The 21,889-nt window shown below is 43.4% G+C and overlaps 1 protein-coding gene across 1 annotated transcript in view; it reads left to right on the top strand.

Moving 5' to 3' along the window:
• Positions 1 to 6,665: 6,665 nt before the first annotated feature.
• The window catches only part of LOC138651031 (excitatory amino acid transporter 2-like), a 78,009-nt gene continuing 62,785 nt past the window's right edge, over positions 6,666 to 21,889 (top strand). The window contains exon 1 of the mRNA XM_069740963.1: positions 6,666 to 6,704. The gene's annotated coding sequence lies outside the window, so the exon portion shown is untranslated. The remainder of the gene's footprint in view (positions 6,705 to 21,889) is intronic.

The raw sequence follows: 21,889 nt of genomic DNA, 5'->3' as shown, positions 1-21,889 counted from the left end.
GGTGTTTCTGAGTTTCCTTCCACAGGTGACAAGGTTAATTCGTTAGCTGGCTGCTCTATTTAACTCCACTTAGATCTTTGCTCCATGCCACCTGTCAATGTTCCAGTATTGGTCTAGTTCACTCCTGGATCGTTCTTGTGACCTGTCTTCCCAGCAGAAGCTAAGTTCCTGCTTGTATTTTCTTTGGTTTGCTATTTTTCTGTCCAGCTTGCTATTTTTATTGTTGTCTTGCTTGCTGGAAGCTCTGGGACGCAGAAGGAGTGCCTCCGCACCGTGAGTCGGTGCGGAGGGTCTTTTTGCGCCCTCTGCGTGGTCTTTTTGTAGGTTTTTGTGCAGACCGCAAAGCAACCTTTCCTATCCTCAGTCTGTTCAGTAAGTCGGGCCTCACTTTGCTAAATCTATTTCATCTCTGTGATAGTATTTTCATCTTTACTCACAGTCATTATATGTGGGGGGCTGCCTTTTCCTTTGGGGAATTTCTCTGAGGCAAGGTAGGCTTTATTTTTCTATCTTCAGGGCTAGCTAGTTCCTTAGGCTGTGCCGAGTTGCTTAGGGAGCGTTAGGAGCAATCCACGGCTATTTCTAGTGTGTGTGATAGGATTAGGGATTGCGGTCAGCAGAGTTCCCACGTCCCAGAGCTCTTCCTTTATTATCAGTAACTATCAGGTCATTCCGTGTGCTCTTAACCACCAGGTCCATTATTGTCCTGACCACCAGGTCATAACAGTACAGGCGGCCCAAAGTACTAATGCATCTCAATAGAGGGATAAGAGAAGTTCTGAGACCATTTTTTTTTCTTTGCAGTGTGTTTTGTCTCTCTTTTCCCCTTTACCTCTGGGTGGTTCAGGACACAGGTGTAAACATGGACATTCAAGGTCTGTCCTCTTGGATGGATAATCTCACTACAAGGGTCCAAAACATTCAAGATTTTGTGGTTCAGAATCCGATGTCAGAGCCTAGGATTCCAATTCCTGATTTGTTTTTTGGTGATAGATCTAAGTTCTTGAATTTCAAAATTAATTGTAAATTGTTTCTTGCCTTGAAACCTCGCTCCTCAGGTGACCCTGTTCAACAAGTAAAGATCATTATTTCTTTGTTACGTGGTGACCCTCAAGACTGGGCATTTTCCCTTGCACCAGGAGATCCGGCATTGCGTGATGTTGATGCGTTTTTTCTGGCGCTTGGATTGCTTTATGACGAACCTAATTCAGTGGATCAGGCAGAGAAAATCTTGCTGGCTCTGTGTCAGGGACAGGATGAAGCGGAGATATATTGTCAGAAGTTTAGAAAGTGGTCTGTGCTCACTCAGTTGAATGAATGTGCCCTGGCAGCAATCTTCAGAAAGGGTCTCTCTGAAGCCCTTAAGGATGTCATGGTGGGATTTCCCATGCCTGCTGGTCTGAATGAGTCTGTCTTTGGCCATTCAGATCGATCGACGCTTGCGTGAGCGTAAAGCTGTGCACCATTTGGCGGTACTATCTGAGCATGGGCCTGAGCCTATGCAATGTGATAGGACTTTGACCAGAGCTGAACAGCAAGACTACAGACGTCGGAATGGGCTATGTTTTTACTGTGGTGATTCCACTCATGTTATCTCTGATTGTCCTAAGCGCACTAAGCGGTTCGCTAGGTCTGCCACCATTGGTACGGTACAGTCTAAATTTCTATTGCCCGTTACTCTGATTTGCTCTTTGTCATCCTATTCTGTTATGGCATTTGTGGATTCAGGCGCTGCCCTGAATTTGATGGACTTGGAGTATGCTAGGCGCTGTGGTTTTTTCTTGGAGCCCTTGCAGTATCCTATTCCATTGAGAGGAATTGATGCTACGCCTTTGGCCAAGAATAAGCCTCAGTACTGGACCCAATTGACCATGTGCATGGCTCCTGCACATTAGGAGGATATCCGCTTTCTGGTGTTGCATAATCTGCATGATGTGGTCGTTTTGGGGTTGCCATGGCTACAGGTTCATAATCCAGTATTGGACTGGAAATCTATGTCTGTGTCCAGCTGGGGTTGCCAGGGGGTACATGGTGATGTTCCATTTTTGTCTATTTCGTCTTCCACTCCTTCTGAAGTTCCAGAGTTTTTGTCGGATTATCGAGATGTATTTGATGAGCCCAAAGCCAGTGCCCTACCTCCTCATAGGGATTGCGATTGTGCAATTAATTTGATTCCTGGTAGTAAGTTTCCTAAGGGCCGATTGTTCAATTTATCTGTGCCAGAACACGCCGCTATGCGGAGTTATATAAAGGAATCCTTGGAGAAAGGCCATATTCGCCCGTCGTCATCACCGTTAGGAGCAGGGTTCTTTTTTGTGGCCAAGAAGGATGGTTCTTTGAGACCTTGTATTGATTACCGCCTTCTTAATAAAATTACAGTCAAATTTCAGTATCCTTTGCCGTTGCTGTCTGATTTGTTTGCTCTTATTAAAGGGGCTAGTTGGTTCACCAAGATAGATCTTCGAGGGGCGTATAATCTTGTGCGTATTAAACAAGGTGATGAATGGAAAACAGCATTTAATACGCCCGAGGGCCATTTTGAGTACCTGGTTATGCCATTCGGGCTTTCCAATGCTCCATCAGTATTTCAGTCCTTTATGCATGACATCTTCCGAGAGTACCTGGATAAATTCCTGATTGTGTATTTGGATGATATTTTGGTCTTTTCGGATGATTGGGAGTCTCATGTGAAGCAGGTCAGAATGGTGTTCCAGGTCCTTCATGCGAATTCTTTGTTTGTGAAGGGGTCAAAGTGTCTCTTTGGAGTTCAGAAGGTTTCGTTTTTGGGGTTCATTTTTTCCCCTTCTACTATCGAGGTGGACCCTGTTAAAGTCCAGGCCATTTACGATTGGACTCAGCCGACATCTGTGAAGAGCCTGCAAAAGTTCCTGGGCTTTGCTAATTTTTATCGGCGCTTCATCGCTAATGTTTCTAGTGTTGCTAAACCGTTGACTGATTTGACCAAGAAGGGTGCTGATGTGGTCAATTGGTCTTCTGCAGCTGTAGAGGCTTTTCAGGAGTTGAAGCGTCGTTTTTCTTCTGCCCCTGTGTTGTGCCAGCCAGATGTTTCACTCCCGTTTCAGGTTGAGGTTGATGCTTCTGAGATTGGAGCAGGGGCTGTTTTGTCGCAAAGAAGTTCTGATGGCTCGGTGATGAAGCCATGTGCTTTCTTTTCTAGAAAGTTTTTGCCTGCTGAGCGTAATTATGATGTTGGTAATCGAGAGTTGTTGGCCATGAAGTGGGCATTCGAGGAGTGGCGTCATTGGCTTGAAGGAGCCAAGCATCGCGTGGTGGTCTTGACAGATCACAAGAATTTGACTTATCTTGAGTCTGCTAAACGGTTGAATCCGAGACAGGCTCGATGGTCGTTATTTTTCTCCCGTTTTGATTTTGTGGTTTTGTACCTTCCGGGCTCTAAGAATGTGAAGGCTGATGCCCTGTCAAGGAGTTTTGTGCCTAACTCTCCGGGTGTTCCTGAGCCGGCGGGTACTCTCAAAGAGGGGGTAATTTTGTCTGCCATCTCCCCTGATTGGCGGCGGGTGCTGCAAAAATTTCAGGCTGATAGACCTGACCGTTGCCCAGCGGAGAAACTGTTTGTCCCTGATAGATGGACTAGTAGAGTTATCTCTGAGATTCATTGTTCAGTGTTGTCTGGGCATCCTGGAATCTTTGGTACCAGAGATTTGGTGGCTAGATCCTTTTGGTGGCCGTCTTTGTCACGGGATGTGCGTTCTTTTGTGCAATCCTGTGGGACTTGTGCTCGGGCTAAGCCCTGCTGTTCTCGTGCCAGTGGGTTGCTTTTGCCCTTGCCGGTCCCGAAGAGGCCCTGGACGCATATTTCTATGGATTTTATTTCGGATCTCCCCGTCTCTCAAAAGGTGTCGGTCATTTGGGTGGTTTGTGATCGCTTTTCTAAGATGGTCCATTTGGTACCTTTGTCTAAATTGCCTTCCTCCTCTGATTTGGTGCCATTATTTTTCCAGCATGTGGTTCGTTTACATGGTATCCCGGAGAACATCGTTTCTGACAGAGGTTCCCAGTTTGTTTCGAGGTTTTGGCGATCCTTTTGTGCTAGGATGGGCATTGATTTGTCTTTTTCCTCGGCTTTCCATCCTCAGACAAATGGCCAAACCGAACGAACTATCTGAGATGCTTTGTTTCTGCTTATCAGGATGATTGGGTGTCCTTTTTGCCGTTGGCTGAGTTCGCCCTTAATAATCGGGCCAGCTCGGCTACTTTGGTTTCACCGTTTTTCTGCAATTCTGGTTTCCATCCTCGTTTTTCTTCAGGGCAGGTTGAGTCTTCGGACTGTCCTGGTGTAGATACTGTGGTGGATAGGTTGCAGCAGATTTGGACTCATGTGGTAGACAATTTGACATTGTCCCAGGAGAAGGCTCAACGTTTCACTAACCGCCGGCGCTGTGTGGGTCCCCGACTTCGTGTTGGGGATTTGGTTTGGTTGTCGTCTCGTTATGTTCCTATGAAGGTTTCCTCTCCTAAGTTTAAGCCTCGTTTCATTGGTCCGTATAAGATTTCTGAGGTTATCAATCCTGTGTCATTTCGTTTGGCCCTTCCTGCTTCTTTTGCCATCCATAATGTGTTCCATAGGTCGTTATTGCGGAGATACGTGGCGCCTGTGGTTCCATCCGTTGATCCTCCTGCCCCGGTGTTGGTTGAGGGGGAGTTGGAGTATGTGGTGGAGAAGATTTTGGATTCTCGTATTTCGAGACGGAAACTCCAGTACCTGGTCAAGTGGAAGGGTTATGGTCAGGAAGATATTTCCTGGGTTTTTGCCTCTGATGTTCGTGCTGCCGATCTGGTTCGTTCCTTTCATTTGGCTCATCCTGGTCGGCCTGGGGGCTCTGGTGAGGGTTCGGTGACCCCTCCTCAAGGGGGGGTACTGTTGTGAATTCTGTTGTCGGGCTCCCTCCTGTGGTCATGAATGGTACTTCGGCTGGTTCTGCCAATGGATTTCCTCTGGTGGGTGTTTCTGAGTTTCCTTCCACAGGTGACGAGGTTAATTCGTTAGCTGGCTGCTCTATTTAACTCCACTTAGATCTTTGCTCCATGCCACCTGTCAATGTTCCAGTATTGGTCTAGTTCACTCCTGGATTGTTCTTGTGACCTGTCTTCCCAGCAGAAGCTAAGTTCCTGCTTGTATTTTCTTTGGTTTGCTATTTTTCTGTCCAGCTTGCTATTTTTATTGTTGTCTTTCTTGCTGGAAGCTCTGGGACGCAGAGGGAGTGCCTCCGCACCGTGAGTCGGTGCGGAGGGTCTTTTTGCGCCCTCTGCGTGGTCTTTTTGTAGGTTTTTGTGCTGACCGCAAAGCAACCTTTCCTATCCTCAGTCTGTTCAGTAAGTCGGGCCTCACTTTGCTAAATCTATTTCATCTCTGTGTTTGTATTTTCATCTTTACTCACAGTCATTATATGTGGGGGGCTGCCTTTTCCTTTGGGGAATTTCTCTGAGGCAAGGTAGGCTTTATTTTTCTATCTTCAGGGCTAGCTAGTTCCTTAGGCTGTGCCGAGTTGCATAGGGAGCGTTAGGAGCAATCCACGGCTATTTCTAGTGTGTGTGATAGGATTAGGGATTGCGGTCAGCAGAGTTCCCACTTCCCAGAGCTCATCCTTTATTATCAGTAACTATCAGGTCATTCCGTGTGCTCTTAACCACCAGGTCCATTATTGTCCTGACCACCAGGTCATAACAGTGCAAATACTAAAGCCACTGACAAGTAGGAAATTACTCCGGAAAAGTGGAGAAACAGCAGCGATGAATCTGGGCTTTACCAGGATAGAGTAAAAGGTCTCTTTTTAGGAATTAATAAAATGATTAATGGTAACAAGTGAAAGCTTGATAGTATGGGTTGGAAAAAAGATAGGGGAGGTAATTTCCCAAGCCGTATAGGGAAAATAGTCACTAATCAGGGTGGAAGATTACTCAAGAAAACGCAAAAACATTACATCTGTAGAAAGACATGTAAATCAAATAAATCAAAGTATTTCTGGAGATAAGGAGTAAAGAAATAAAAAATACATTATGAGAAGTATAGACTAACCAAGTCTTTCCATCATAGGAATTATTCATTTGGCAGGATTTGTCCCTTTTATGGGGTCTATACAGAGCTCTTTAGGAACCAGAAGAAGACACAGTGGCCAGGTTGTTGGAAAGCCAAAAGTATTAGCTACTAGGTTGGAAAAGCAGGAATATTTGTCAGAAAGATGACTAGTCTTCTGGGCTGCACAAGGCCATGATTTGGCAACCATGCTTGACCAATCAAGTGCATAGAGAACCTCTACGATATAGAAGGTCCTTGGCTTGTAGATTAGCTTGCAGAGGTTTACTAGAAAATTTCATCACCAATGTTTTTCTTGGCAACAAATTACGTGTTTGTATCTGCAGGAGTTCATGTTCCTAATGTGAGAAATCCAAAATACATATCTAATTATGAGATTGAAAGGGAGAGGCTGGCCTAGTATTTATTCAGATAAGTCTTATTGTGGATGTGCACAAATCATTTTAGGAATTCCCCTGATTTCAACTTTGCTCTTGTTAAGTCTTGCTTCAAATGAGTCAATTATCTATCTAGGATTCAGGATAGAAGGTACTTAGGTAATAAACAAGTACAAGTGATTAACACTGTCAATTGTTCTCTCCGTGGACAACATGAAGATCTGGAAGCCACCGTAAACATCAGATAGAAGGTTCGGCCTTCTCTAATCTAATGTATATGGGGGTCTATCATCTCTGTAAGTAGAAAGGAAGAGTTGAAGGAAAGGTAAAGTGAATTCCATGGACAATGGGACTATTTGAGATTGACCCGAGATGGTGTACGATGGATTAATACAAAGAGCTCAGGAGAGGTAACGCTGGTTAGACAAGATAGTGGCTTCACGGTGTTCATTGGCTTGCATTGGCTGCTCCTGGTAAAGACCTGCAGATGTTGGTTTCCTTGCTGCAGTTGGTTCTGAGGTAGCCTATTTCTGCATTGACTCTGCTACTCAACTATAGGTCTGGTTCTATGGTGGAAGAGGCATGATCTGGGGTGATGACCAAAGTGACACTCATGTTATCTGAGATCCCCCAGTAGTGGTGATGGAAGTAGATCCTGGGATAACTGAGATATCTCAGAATTAGCACACTTTAGCAACAATGTAACACTTTGTTTGCTTCATTCAGGTCTAGCGAGGCTTCGAAAAATTTGAGATGGTAGGCCTAATTTGGAAGCTGTCAACATTTCAACCATATTTCTATTCTTGGAAGTACACAACGTTGGATGTAATAGACAAGATGGCTGCTGGATTTTCACTCAATCCTGCTTATTTGTCTCAGTGTAATACTATGCTCTCACCCAACTTGGAATCCCAGGTTGGGTAGGCTGCAAATGCTCAGGGCTCTAAAAACAAAGAAATGCACCCTACATTGGTGATGAAATGGAGTCAGTGGTAGTTCTGGTGTGATCATGTTTCTACAAATGATGTTAGATGGATTGCACCAGATAAAGCTGTATAATTTGGAGGTGAGATGAAGCACATTGCCATGGATCTCCTCTAGGCCAAACCCCTGATGTTAGCCTCTAGATTAAGCCTTATTTGCACTGTCATTGGAAACCCCTGTAAATTTTTACTATTAGCTACTATTGCTTGAAAGCATATTCTGCTGTGTGGGAGCAATTCACACAAATAAAGGGTATATATCCAAGACAGGACACAATAGTTCACATATTTTTGGTTATATCCCTGAGAAATTGTGCTAGCCTTGCAACATCAGACAAGACTGGTGCTCTTTCTGGAAAAAAAATACTTCTCGTGTCCCCTTCATTAAGGCTGAGTCTTATAGGCGAGGTGATATTTCGGCAGTTTGAAGAGAGAGAAAGGGATGGCATGTGCCTGCAGTCCTGGGTGCGAAGGAGACAATAACTAGCCAGGCTTCTGGGCCAGGGTATTTCTTCTATATACTGAACATGGGTAGGCCAAGAAATTGACTCTTTGCTCCTGATAAAGGAAAGGCTAACAACTATCCTGTGATGAGGATCATCTTTCGGTTATGTTGTCCTTTGTTAGGCAGCATTCATATCTGGTCTTGTTTTTATTAAAGGGAATGTGTCATATGCAAAAATATTATTTACCTGCAAATATAGGGTTAATTTGCAGGTTAATACTATTATAATGGTGTCCAGCCACTGTACTGAAAATGCGCGTATCAGGAGAAAATTAACTTATATCCTCCTGGTTGCTGCCAGCTTTCAGTCATGGGGGTGTGTACAGAGAGATTTCAGTCATTGTTCACAATAAAGTTAGCATGGCTGTAATCACTCTCCAGCACTTCAACTAACTGCCAGCTGTTCAGTAGGTGTCTTCAGAGTGTGCTATCAAAGGGCCTGGTAACGATTATAATTGTGGTCACTGTATGGTGAGCGATGGCTGTAATCTCTCCATACACACCACCTTGACTGAAAGCCAGCAGCTCCCAGAAGGATGTAGGTTAATTTTCTCCTGGCAGCCACACTTTCAGTACAGCAGCTGGGTAAGTCCGGGGTCACACTTGAGTGTGCAATGTGAGAAACTTGCACAAGTCTCTCGCATCAATACCTGGCACTGCCACCAGCAGTTGGGACCGGAGCGTGCGGCTGCATGTATTTCTATGCAGCTGAACGCTCCGATCCCGAGTATTGGCGGCAGTGCCAGGAATTGATGCGAGAGACTCGCGCGAGTTTCTCCCCTTGCACACGCAAGTGTGACCCCGGCCTAATATTGTAAAACTACTAAAATGCAAATTTCCCCTATATCTGTAGGTAAATAGCATTTTTGAACATGAGTTTCCCTTTAAACTTGTTTAGCCAACGTTTTTGGAAATAATAAATGGGAGAAATTACATCTGTTCTATGAGGGATGCTTCCTTTTTGCAACTGCTGGGAAAGATATTCATTAAAGTAATAATTGAGCTATCAGGCTCTCGTGTCAATGAAATCTAAAATAAGAAGGTTGTGAAATTGTGATCGTGTGCAGATAACTCCTTTGCCTCTGGCATAATGGCATGTGTGTGAAGGGTTATTTCCATTGACGTCAAAGTTTAACATTAGGTTGTCTTGTAAAAAGGCTTAATAGTTTGTTTCAAATTTGGCACTTTCAAGAGAACTTGTCAACTTTTCTGAAATGTTCATTTTAGTAAATACTTATACTGCACATAAAAAAAGCGATTCTGTAACATCTCTTAGAACTCTTGAAAGATCATAAATCTGTGAATGAACGGTCACATCTAAGGAAGAGATCTATGGTGATGTAAAAAAAATTGCATTTTTATTAGGTAATCTTATTAAAAAATAACTTGAACAATAAAAATCATGTAAAAAAAAAAAAAAGGATACTTCAAAAAGGACAGTACAGACCATCAGCTTACAACATATATGAATGCTGGCATATTGAAGTAACAGATCTCCGTTATTATGAGTAAATTTCTACCTGGATATTTGTTGAATGGTGTTCAGTATGGAGCTGGTCTGTGCTCCTGTTACCCCGACGCACGTTTCACCGCTCGGGCTTCTTCCTGGGGGCATGAACTCATAACTCTGCAGTTTGCTGTCTTCTGTTTTTTTTTTTCCCTTCAAGAAATGCATGATTGAAATGACAGACGTTGTCAAAGGGGTGTGTCCATACATATTACATTTCTGTAATACCGTCAGCACTAAAGTGCTAAGATCCACTTCCTGACTCCCAGCATCCACAGCTGTTATTTTGATTATCCAGCTTGGGCATAAAGTCAGATGTACACAATGCTGCAACAATGATGTTGCACCAAGTTACTAATCAAAAGAAGAACCAAAAATGCTTGGAGGTAAGTAGGCGGCTCTCAGGTCTCCTGTCCAGCAATCATGGATTGCTGACCTTGCCACTGGACTAAAGGTACCGTCACACTTAGCGACGCTGCAGCGATACCGACAACGATCCGGATCGCTGCAGCGTCGCTGTTTGGTCGCTGGAGAGCTGTCACACAGACCGCTCTCCAGCGACCAACGATCCCGAGGTCCCCGGTAACCAGGGTAAACATCGGGTAACTAAGCGCAGGGCCGCGCTTAGTAACCCGATGTTTACCCTGGTTACCATCATAAAAAAACAAACAGTACATACTTACATTCAGCTGTCTGTCCCCTGCCGTCTGTTTGCTGCACTGACTGCTGGCCGCAAAGTGAAAGCAGAGCACAGCCACAGCGGTGAGTCACCGCTGTGTGACTCACCGCTGTGCTGTGCTTTCACTTTCACTTTGCGGCCAGCAGTCAGTGCAGGAAATAGACGGCAAGGGACAGACAGCTGAATGTAAGTATGTACTGTTTGTTTTTTTACGATGGTAACCAGGGTAAACATCGGGTTACTAAGCGCGGCCCTGCGCTTAGTTACCCGATGTTTACCCTGGTTACCAGTGAAGACATCGCTGAATCGGTGTCACACACACCGATTCAGCGATGTCTGCGGGGAGTCCAGCGACGAAATAAAGTTCTGGACTTTCTTCCCCGACCAGCGACAGCACAGCAGGGGCCTGATCGCTGCTGCCTGTCACACTGGACGATATCGCTAGCGAGGACGCTGCAACGTCACGGATCGCTAGCGATATCGTCTAGTGTGACGGTACCTTAAGTATTGGAAATTGATTCTCACCAGTTCAACTTGTTATATGCCAATTAATCCCTGTCACTCTTCTTGTCAGGGGTGGGATCCCATTGGTTTTCCCCGGTTTGGCTGAAATTAACAAACTGGGGGGAATGGTGACTTAGTCGGGTTTTGCAACTTCTGCATATGGTACACTGCCTACTTACATCAGCTGTTGACATAACCGCTCAACCTCTGGTCCCCTGCACGGACCCCACTGCTGCTGTCCTATTTATTGAGCTACGGAGAGGAGAAAGCTTATTGTATGTAACTATGCTGTGTCCATCTCCTATGACCACCACTACCTCTTTAATGCTCCATAGGATATTATCTTTCTGATCAGCAATGGATTTCTTTGTCTAGTGCTTGATCTTGTTACCGTACCTATGTATTAAGCTTATTCATTGCACTGTATCTATGTATGAAACTTGGTTTAACTGCCATCTATATGTACAAACCTTAGTTCTGGTATGAGCAGTAGTTTGTTTGGTCCTCATACATGAATCTTGGATCAAGTACTGCATTTATATACTGTGCTTGGTTCTGGTACTGTATGCATGTGCTGAGATTGGTTCTTGTTACATATCTATTTATTGACCTGGCTTCTATTGCTCTAGATGTCAATTGGAATGCTTCCTATAATTCTTAGAATTTGTTTGGTTGACCATTTTGCTAGTTTCTTTACCTTAACGTTCCACATTCCTGAAAAATGTCATGAATGCTGAAAAAGAAAGGAACCAGCTCACAGTTTTGTGTAATATACCATTCTGTTTAGCACCCTATTTGTCAGGCTCGAACTATGGTATGGGACCACTACTTACTACAAAAAGTTAGCTGGGGCTTTTTTAAAAAAAGAGGGTTCTATGGCCAGAATATTTCCCTCCAAAACAATGAGATATTTCTTAAGTAATCCTACCCAAATTTGCAAACATCTTTTCTACTGCAGGATTTCCCCCCAATAATTTTTTGATTTGCTACCAGATGGGACAATAACCTGGGTGCTAAGTTACATGCCTTCTATGGAACTTTAAATGTCAGCCAAAAAGTCCCAAACCACCTAAAAGCCTAAAAAAACCCTTATGTATGGATGGTATCCTGTGTCATATAATTTGGCAAAAATATATCCTAACACATCAAACATATGTTGTGGATTCCCACGTGATAATTCTAAATTTGGTGGTGTCAAAGTAATCAAACACTGCTCAAAAAAGTGGGGAACACTTACACAACATAATGTAACTCCAAGTCAAGCAAACTTCTGTAAAATCAACCTGTCCATTTATGAAGCAACACCAATTGTGAATTAATTTCTTCTGCTATTTGGCAAATGGAACAGACAATAGGTAGAAATGATGGGCAATTAGCAAGACAACCCCTATAAAGTAGTGGTTCTTCAGTGGGTGACCACAGACCATTTCTCTGTTCTCACCCTTTTTGGCTTTTGTTTTGGACACTTTTGCATTTTGTCATTGCTCTCACCCCTAGAGGTACAGTAGCATGAGGCTTCAACCCACAGAAGTTGCTCAGGTAGTGCAGCTTAACCAGGATGGTGCATCAATGCAAGCTGTGGCAAGATGGGTTGCTGTGTCTGTCAACACAGTGTCCAGAGCATGGAGCAAATACCGGGAAACAGGCCAGTACACCACGAGATGGGGAGGGAGCCATAGGAGGGCAACAACCCAGCAGCAGGACCACTATGTCCTCCATTGTGCAAGGAGAAACAAGAGGAACTGTGCCAGAGCCCTGCAAAATTACCTCCAGCTGGCCACTAACATCCATGTGTCTGCTTAAACAGTCAGAAACAGACTCCATGAGAGTGGTATGAGGGCCCAACATCCACATGTGCTAGCCATAGGTACCCTGACTGACATTAGGTACCAGGATGGAATCCTCAGTCCCATTGTGAGACCATATCCAAGTGCAGTGGGCCCTGGGTTCCTTCTGATGCATGACAATGCTAGGCCTCATGTGGCTGGAGTGTGTCAGCAGTTCCAGCATGATGAAGGCATTGATGTTATGTACTGGTCTGGCCATTCCCCAGACCTGAATCCAGTCGAGCACAACTAGAACATCATGTTTTGTTCCATCCACCAACGTGCCATTGCAACACAGTCTGTCCAGGAGTTAACTGATGGATTAACCCAGATCTGGGAGGAGATCCCTTAGTAGAACATCTTCCGCCTTATCAGGAGCATAAATAAGGCATTGTAGGGACATCATGCAGGCACGTGGAGGCCACACACAGTGCTGAGCATCATTTTCCTATATTGAGGCAGTTTCACTTAAGTTGGATCAGCCTGTAATTTGATTTTCCACTTTGACTTTGAGCATCATTCCAAATCCAGACCTCCGTAGTATATTAATTTTGATTTATATTGACCATTTTTTTTTGTTTTATTGTACTCAACGCATTCCACTATGTAATGAATAAAGATTTGCAGCTGGATTATTTCATTCAGTGATCTCTAGAATGTGTTACTTTAGTGTTCCCTTTTTTGAGCAGTGTATATCTATTTTGGGAATCTAAGTCCATCAAGTTCAACCAATAAACTAATATTTTGATTCAGAGGAAGGTAAAATACCTTATGAGGCAGATGCTTGTTTGTCCATATTAAGGGGAAAATTCCTTCTCAAATCAATACATTGTAATCACACTAATTTTCAAAATCAATGTTCCATAAAAAAATGTAGTATCCTTATCCTGTAATATTATATATTTATCAAGAAAGATATCAGGGCCCCTCATCATGAGGCAGAGAGTTCAATATTCTCACTGTTCTTACTGTGAAGAATCATCCTCTGTAATGATGATTGAACCTCCTTTCTTATTGAAGTAGAGGATGCCCCCTTGTCAATATTGCAGGTCTAGGTGTAAAACTGTCATTATACAGATCTCTGAACTGTCCATTGATATATTTATATATTGTAATAAGATCGCTTCGAAGCCTTCGATTTTCCAAACTTTGAGTTTGATAGCCCGTCTGGGTTCTCCAGTCCACCCATTCCCTTAATAACCTTGGTCACTCCTCTCTGCACCTGCTCTAGTTCAACTACATACTTATACACCAGAGCCATTATTACCCATTATTCTAAGTGTGGCTGCACTAGTGACTTGTATAGAGGCAAAACTATGTTCTTCGTCATGAGCTATGGAATGGTGACCTGCTGTCACCCTCTTCTCATTGGCATTTGACCAACAGATGGCTACCGGCCAAAGGAAAATATCTACACCCTACACAATCTAAAGTTTTATCTTATCACATTGCTTAATTTGCAGTGATAAGCAGCTAATCATGTTTGCATATACTTGTTCATATGTTTACAGCTCTTATTTTATTTCCAGTTATTCACACCCGATTCAAACTGGTACTATTTATATAGTAATATAGGTGTACGCAGATCAAAGCAGGTAACCGTTAAGCAAATTTGTAATAACATGACTGGTCCATCTATCAAAGGAGTGTCTCAGTAAAAAAAAAAAAAACGTAAAATTGTTGAACAGGTTCAACAGAGATCCACCTCACCAAGTTACATATTTACATTTATTTACATTGACATTTTTTTAGTATTGAGGTAGACTATTCCACAGATTTATAATTCTCATGGTAAAAAAATCCTGTCTCCTCTGGAGATTGAACCTTTCTTTCTCCAGATTACTGTAATAATTCTCATAGTAAAATATTCCTGTCTCCTCTGGCGATTGAACCTTTCTTTCTCCAGATTAATAATTCTCATAGTAAAAAAATTCCTGTCTCCTCTTTAGATTGAACCTTTCCTTCTCTAGAATAATTATTCTGATAGTAAAGAATTCCTGTCTCCTCTGGAGATTGACCCTTTCTTTCTCTAGATTAATAATTCTCATACTAAAGAATTCCTGTCTCCTCTGGAGATTGACCCTTTCTTTCAACAGATTATGATGTACAATAACAAATTGTATTGTGGTACCGTGTTAGCCATATTAATAATTCTCATAGTAAAGAATTCCTGTCTCCTCTGGAGATTGACCCTTTCTTTCTCCAGATTAATAATTCTCATAGTAAAGAATTCCGGCCTCCTATAGAGTTGATCCTTTCTTTCTCCAGATTAATAATTTCCATAGTAAAGAATTCCTGCCTCCTCTGGAGATTGAACCTTTCTTTCACCTTGCTTTTTGTATTGGCCGTTTATGCCACTTAGGGTACGTGTCCACGTTCAGGATGGCCGGCTGTTATGACCTGGTGGTTAGGACAATAATGGACCTGGTGGTTAAGAGCACACGGAATGACCTGATAGTTACAAATAATACAGAACAAGCTCTGAGACGTGGGAACTCTGCTGACCGCAATCCCTAATCCTATCACACACACTAGAAATAGCCGTGGATTGCTCCTAACGCTCCCTATGCAACTCGTCACAGCCTAAGGAACTAGCTAGCCCTAAAGATAGAAAAATAAAGCCTACCTTGCCTCAGAGAAATTCCCCAAAGGAAAAGGCAGCCCCCCACATATAATGACTGTGAGTTGAGATGAAATTACAAACACAGAGATGAAATAGATTTAGCAAAGTGAGGCCCGACTTACTGAACAGTCAGAGGATAGGAAAGGTAACTTTGCGGTCAGCACAAAAACTACAAAAAGACCACGCAGAGGGTGCAAAAAGACCCTCCGCACCGACTCACGGTGCGGAGGCGCTCCCTCTGCGTCCCAGAGCTTCCAGCAAGCAAGACAAAAATCAAAATAGCAAGCTGGACAGAAAAATGGCAAGCAAAAGGAAAACAAGCAGGAACTTAGCTTCTGCAGGGAAGACAGGTCACAAGAACGATCCAGGAGCGAACTAGACCAATACTGGAACATTGACAGGTGGCATGGAGCAATGATCTAAGTGGAGTTAAATAGAGCAGCCAGCTAACGAATTAACCTTGTCACCTGTGGAAGGAAACTCAGAAGCCGCAGCCCCACTCACAACCACCAGAGGAAGCCCATGGACAGAACCAGCCGAAGTACCATTCATGACCACAGCAGGGAGCTTGACAACAGAATTCACAACAGACCTGCGCTTTGGACGGAGCAGAAAACTCGCTCCGCCCCCTTCTAGAGACGCGATGATGCTGGATGTGTTCATTGCACACATCCGGAATCATCGCACCCCACACATAGGAGTGTGTTATTTACCTTGCGGCAGCGCAGCATCGCCGCAAGGTAAATGGACATGCTGCGATCTAAAAAGACGAGCCGCATGTCCGGAATCTCAGGGCCGCCGGATGCGTGTTACCACGCATAGTGGAGACGGGATTTCATAAAATACCCTCCACTATGCTGTAACATCTGGACGCTGCGGATTGAGCGCTGCGGCTCCACGCAGTGTTCAATACGCAGCTAGTCCGGATGTAAAATGGCCCGTGGACACACACCCTTACATTCCTAATAAATAAGATCCTCCATGCCTGTCACGCACGCGCCCAGACTGGTTGGCGCGGGCATACGGGGGTGTGGCCCCACTGGACCACAGACCAAACTTCCCTGGAAGGGGCGTAACTAAGTAGCTTCCTAGGTGTTCGCTGGAGCCTCTGATGGTGAGGTCAGACTTGTGCAATAGGAAGCTACCAGGTGCCACTCCAGGGTGATGTCTGGCTGTGGCTGCTGATCCCACTAAGGAATGGAGCGGGCACGGCTGGCACCCTGGCTGACAGGCGGGCACGGCTGGGACACAGGCAGGCAGACGGGTACAACAGAGACACTGGCAGGCAGGCGGACACGGCTGGTTCTCTGGTAGGCAGGCGGGTACGGCTGGAACATAGGAAGAACCGGTAGGGACCGGTCTGCAGGCAGGTATGAGAAACAGGTTGGAACCTGTTCAAACAGGAGGACCAAGTAACAAGTAGAAGGTGGAACTAAGAGAAGAGAAGGAGAAGGCAGAGCCAAGGGCGTTGCCGCAAGAGGTGGAGCCAAGAGCGGAGACGCTGGAGGTGGAGCCAAGAGCGGAGAAACTGGAGGCGGAGCCAAGAGCGGAGATGCTGGAGGTGGAGCCAAGAGCGGAGATGCTGGAGGCGGAGCCAAGAGCGGAGACGCTGGAGGCGGAGCCAAGAGCAGAGACGCTGGAGGCGGAGCCAAGAGCGGAGACGCTGGAGGCGGAACCAAAAGCGGAGACGCTGGAGGTAACGCCAAGAGAGGAGATGCTGGAGGCGGAGCCAAGAGCAGAGATGGAGCCAAGTGCAGAAACACAAGAGGCGGAGCCAGATAGAACCGCAAAGAGCGGAGCCACAGAGCAAAGCCAGAGAGTGCGAAGCAAGGTCTGAGTGCAGAGCCGCAAGAGTGCAGAGTGTAAGCAGACAGAAAACACAAGTAAAGAAAGCAGGGAAGGAAGCCACAGACAAGGAGACCGAGAAAAGGCAAAGTACAGACAAGGCAATAGAACAAGACACAGGGACAAAGACACAGGGACCAGGATATTCTGCCTCCTGGAGGGCGGACTACAAGAACAAGGCAAAAGCACAGAGAAAAGCTCAGAGGGAATAACTCAGAGCAAGGCCAGGCAAACTCAGCAGCTAAACACTAACTGAGCTAACACATTGCACAGGCCCAGACCACAGGGTGGAGCTGCACTATATACAGGAGGCCTCTTGATAATTGGTCAGGAACTGATTAGACAGGTGCACCTGATTCCTATAAGAACCAGAGAGTTCAGGCGCCGGCCCCCTATACACATAGCCATGAGGCATGCAGAGAGCAGAGACACAGAACATGGAGCTGGCATTAAAGAGAAAGCACATCATGGCCTGGAGCAGTGGGTAAGATTGTGTGAGAGATGTGAGGCCATGCTGTGATGCCAGCAGAGTTGTTACAATGCCCTTTATCGGTTTTGCGGTTCTTCTTTGGACCTTTTCTAACTCTACAGCCTCTTTTCAATGGACTGTTGCCCAGAACTGAACTACATATTCCAGATATTCCTCCTGGCTTTATAAGCTGCTAATTGAAATTGCATGCTATTATTTAGTCTGTGGTCTACTAGTACCCCAGATTCTTCTCTACAAGTGACTTGTCTACTTTTATTCCCCCTAAATCATATATGGATTTATCACATGTGGATGCTAAACAATTTTCCCATTTATCGAAACTGTTCAAATTGGAACATGAAAAATGAGTTAGCTTCACGCCCTAATTCACAGCTCTTCTGAGGACTGGAAACCCTCCGTGACATTTAGATGTTCTTATGCAAGTCCTTATCATGCATAAGGTTGCTTCGACACCTGAAACGCGCAGATACCGACGCCAGTGATGACTACACTATACTGACATGAAGTTTTACCAAATGTCCCCTGTGTCACATTTACATAAATAAAGACGATTGTTTGCTTGTCAGAGCCAGATTCCATTTCCTCCTGTTAATAAAAATCTTACAATTCTGAATTTACACAAAGGATTTGCTTAAGAACATCTAATGTCATTGAGCGTTTCCAGTCCTTAGAACAGCTGTGAATTAGAATTTGAAGCTGGAAACCGTTTGTTTTTCATTGCCCAATTTGAACAGTGTCTTGGTATCTTGTTGCAAAACTTAAGAGAACTCTTCCTACGATGTCGTCAATGAAAACTAAATACCCAAGTACCTCAAGGGTTAAATCTAAAAAAGGACATTACCATTGCACGCACTTCATAACTTTAAACTAACACATGCATTTAGCGCCTTATCAAATCGTGAAACGTGGAAGACTAAAATTTGCAAAATTTATAGAAATTGGCAAATTTTAAAAAATAATTACAATGATGAAGCGACATTGCGTAAAGATTTCTGTCAATACATAAAAGATAATATAAAAAAAGATTTCATTTGTATCTAATTTTACCATTGGTGTCATGATGGAACCATTTAGTACCATCTGCATCTCACAATTTAAGAGGATTTCCCATGAACAAAATTCATTTTCATCAATAGATCTTGGAATAATAATAATTTACAAAATTGGATGTGTTTAAAAAAATGTTCCTATGCTGAGATAATCTTATAAATGGGCCCCGGCTGTGTACTGTGTAATGGCTGTGTAATGTGCTGCTGCAGCGCAGTATAGAGCAACCTCCACCAGGGGGTGCTGGTTAAGGAAAAGAGGTTGAACACACAGCACAGCAACACTGAACAACAACACAGGTGTCACATGTAATGAAAGAGAAGTCAGACAAGCCAAGGTCATACACGGAGATAGCAGTGCGGTACAGAAGGGGTGAGCAGAGAATAGTCGGAGCAAGCAAGAAGTCAGAGCCTACCAGGAACATGGTAACCAAAACGTGAGATGTAAGACGGAGTCGGGGTACAAGCCAGAGGTCAGAACAAGTCATAAACTGGTGCAGGCAGTCAGAGGCAAAAGGAACACTAGTACAAGTATCCAGGTCAGGTGCTCAAACCGTGGAGCATGAACTATAGCTAACACTGGACCACAGGCTGCAGAGGACTTAAATAGCTCAGCCAGCTTCAAAGTGAGGCAGAGGGGATTAACTCCCACATGACCAGTCCAGAGATAAGACAGCTGAACACAAACTCAGAACTGGATCATGACAGGCTGTGTCTGACCGTGCAGGAACACGATCTGATCAAACCACATCTCGTGGGCAGGGAAGGAAACAAAACTGCATACAGACATTTCAGCACGGGATCACAAATAATTATTTCTTTGAGATCAAATGATCCCACTCTGTAATACCTGTATACTCTCTCTTTTGTTTCCCCCCTGCCCAGGAGATTTGGTATGATCAGACCATGTTCCTGCAGGATCAGACACAGCCATTACACAGTACACAGCAGAGTCACATTTACAAGAGTATCTCAACACAGGAACATTTTTTTTAAAACACATCCAATTGTGGAACTTATTATTATTCCAAGATCTATTGATTAAAGTCAACTTTAAAATGCATGTTGTTCTTGGGAAAACCCCTTTAATTATTATATATTGTCCATTTCCTTCATCTGGATTCATTTTACAATAGCATTTTAATTGATTTTATCTTTTGTAAATATTCACGCTTGTATAAGTTATAGCAATGTATTTTGTCAATTAATTTTGCATCACTCATGTTAACCCCTTCACTCCCTAAGCCTGTTTTCACTTTCCTGACCAGGCCAAATGTTACAATTCTGACCACTGTCACTTCATCAGGTAATAAATCTGGAACGCATCAAGGGATCCATGGATTCTGAGATTTTTTTATGACATATTGTACATCATGATAGTGGTAAAATTTGTCCAATACGACTTTGTGAAAATATCAGAAATTTGGCGAAAATTTGGCAATTTTCAATTTTTTTTATTTTTATCCTCTTAAACCAGAGAGATATGTCACAAAAATAATTAAGAAATAACATTTCCTACATGTCTACTTTACATCAGCACAAATTTTGAAATAATTTTTTTTTGTTAGGAAGTTAGAAGGGTTAAAATTTGACCAGTGATTACATTTGAAGTGACTTTGAGGGGCCTGTATGACAGAAAATATCGTTATTGATAGCAGCATTTATGGGGTCAATCTGCCGGGAGCGGCGCGGGCAGTGAGTGCAAGGTGTCAGCTGACAGAATCGCTAAACAACTGGCGGCAATCTCGCGTGCACAGCTTCTGTGCGTGCAAAATTGACTTGGCATATCCATACGTCCAAGGTTATTAAGTACTTACCGACCTGGATGTATAGATATGTTCAAGGTCGTGAAGGGGTTAATTAAGCCTGTACCAGGTCAGGAAATTACTTAAATAAGTGTTGCAATAAGGTATCGCGATTGAGGGTGAGGTGACACCTGAAACGCGTAGATGCCAACGCCAGCGCTATGGCAGGGTTGTGCTGACACTAAATAGTATTTAATGTCCTCTGTGTCATATTTACCTGAATAAAGAAGATTGTTTGTTCATCAGAGCTGAATTCCCTTTCCTCCTGTTCATGTTCATATTCTTGCGCCATGACACAGCTGCTTTCCGAGCACCGAAAAGCATAAGAACAATTAACGGTGAACTGGAAAATTTCTTCTAAGATTTGTATTAGCTTTACTTATTTTCAGTCTGCACACACTATTCCTTTCAATAGGATATAGAGTAGGCTAAAAATTACTTTAAAATCTTTCCTAAAAAGAAAATTAAATCAGTTAATTTTTTTACCTTTGCTCCTGTTGAGAAAATTTTCTCGCTAGCAAAGATTAGCACTGATTCAAGCAGGCAGCTTGTTTCTCCTCCTACAGGAGCAGAGAAAGGAGAGGAAACAAGCTATCAGAATCACAGAGAGAGTGACTGTGGCCAGGCTGAAACTTTACTGTATCTGTAATAAGGCAGCCATTATATGGGAAAAGTATCCAACACAAACACATAAGATTTTGGTTGAAAAGTTGTATGTGAGAACAGGTAAGTTAATGTTCCAGTGTTATAACAGTAAATTACTGCTTCATCTGTAAAATCATTGCCTTATTTGTTCAAAGTAGCCAAAGCTATAAGCCTTGGGATTCAAAATTTTTTTTAGCTTCACTTTAGCCTAAGAAAAACAGGGTTTTTTTTGTCCTGTTTTGTTCTTTTTTATTAAATCAGTTTCATCAAAACTACAGCTGTTTGTTTTCAGCCTCTCAATCATCATCCATTGACATTTAATATTAAGCGGAGAGGACGAGCATTATTCTATCAGGCCAAATAAATTAAAGTTTTCCATGAAATGAATGTCATTATCTGACTTAGAGGACTATTTTTTTTTTATAGATTTGTGTGAGAAAAGTGAAGTGTATGCTGTAGGGATGTGATATCATAAAATAAGTAAATACTTTTGTAATAACTTTTCCTATTGTTTCCCAATGAGAGTTCTCTGCAACCCTTGGTTTCCTTGCACCGTGGTCAGGAGATCCACAATACACAGCAGTAGGAAGATTTTAGCTAGCTGAAAGAACTTTTGCAAAGGCACCCAACATATCTCAACCAGGGTATGTCCAACCCACTCTCCTTCAACTGTGGGCATATTGCTACTCAGACAACACAGGGTGAGAGTAAAACAGTGTGGTAATACCTTATTGAACAACAAAACAGTCAAATAACACATAGAACAGTCCCAGCAAAATACCCAAGATCGTGAAAAATTAAAGTCTCACCCTTCTGCTGACTCTCCAGGATAAGAGCAGCTATGACTTCAGAGCTTCCAGGGCCAATTACCCCACCTTTGGCATGCACAGAGAGTAGGTAATGACAAGCTTAGGAAGCTGACAGTCCATTGAAGTACAAGGCCAGGTGACCAGAGCTTCACAACCTGTCTTTTCTGAA

The sequence above is a fragment of the Ranitomeya imitator genome, chromosome 10, assembly GCF_032444005.1.
Source record: "Ranitomeya imitator isolate aRanImi1 chromosome 10, aRanImi1.pri, whole genome shotgun sequence".
NCBI classification, from domain to species: Eukaryota; Metazoa; Chordata; class Amphibia; order Anura; family Dendrobatidae; genus Ranitomeya; species Ranitomeya imitator.
This window is presented reverse-complemented; position numbering and strand designations above follow the sequence as displayed.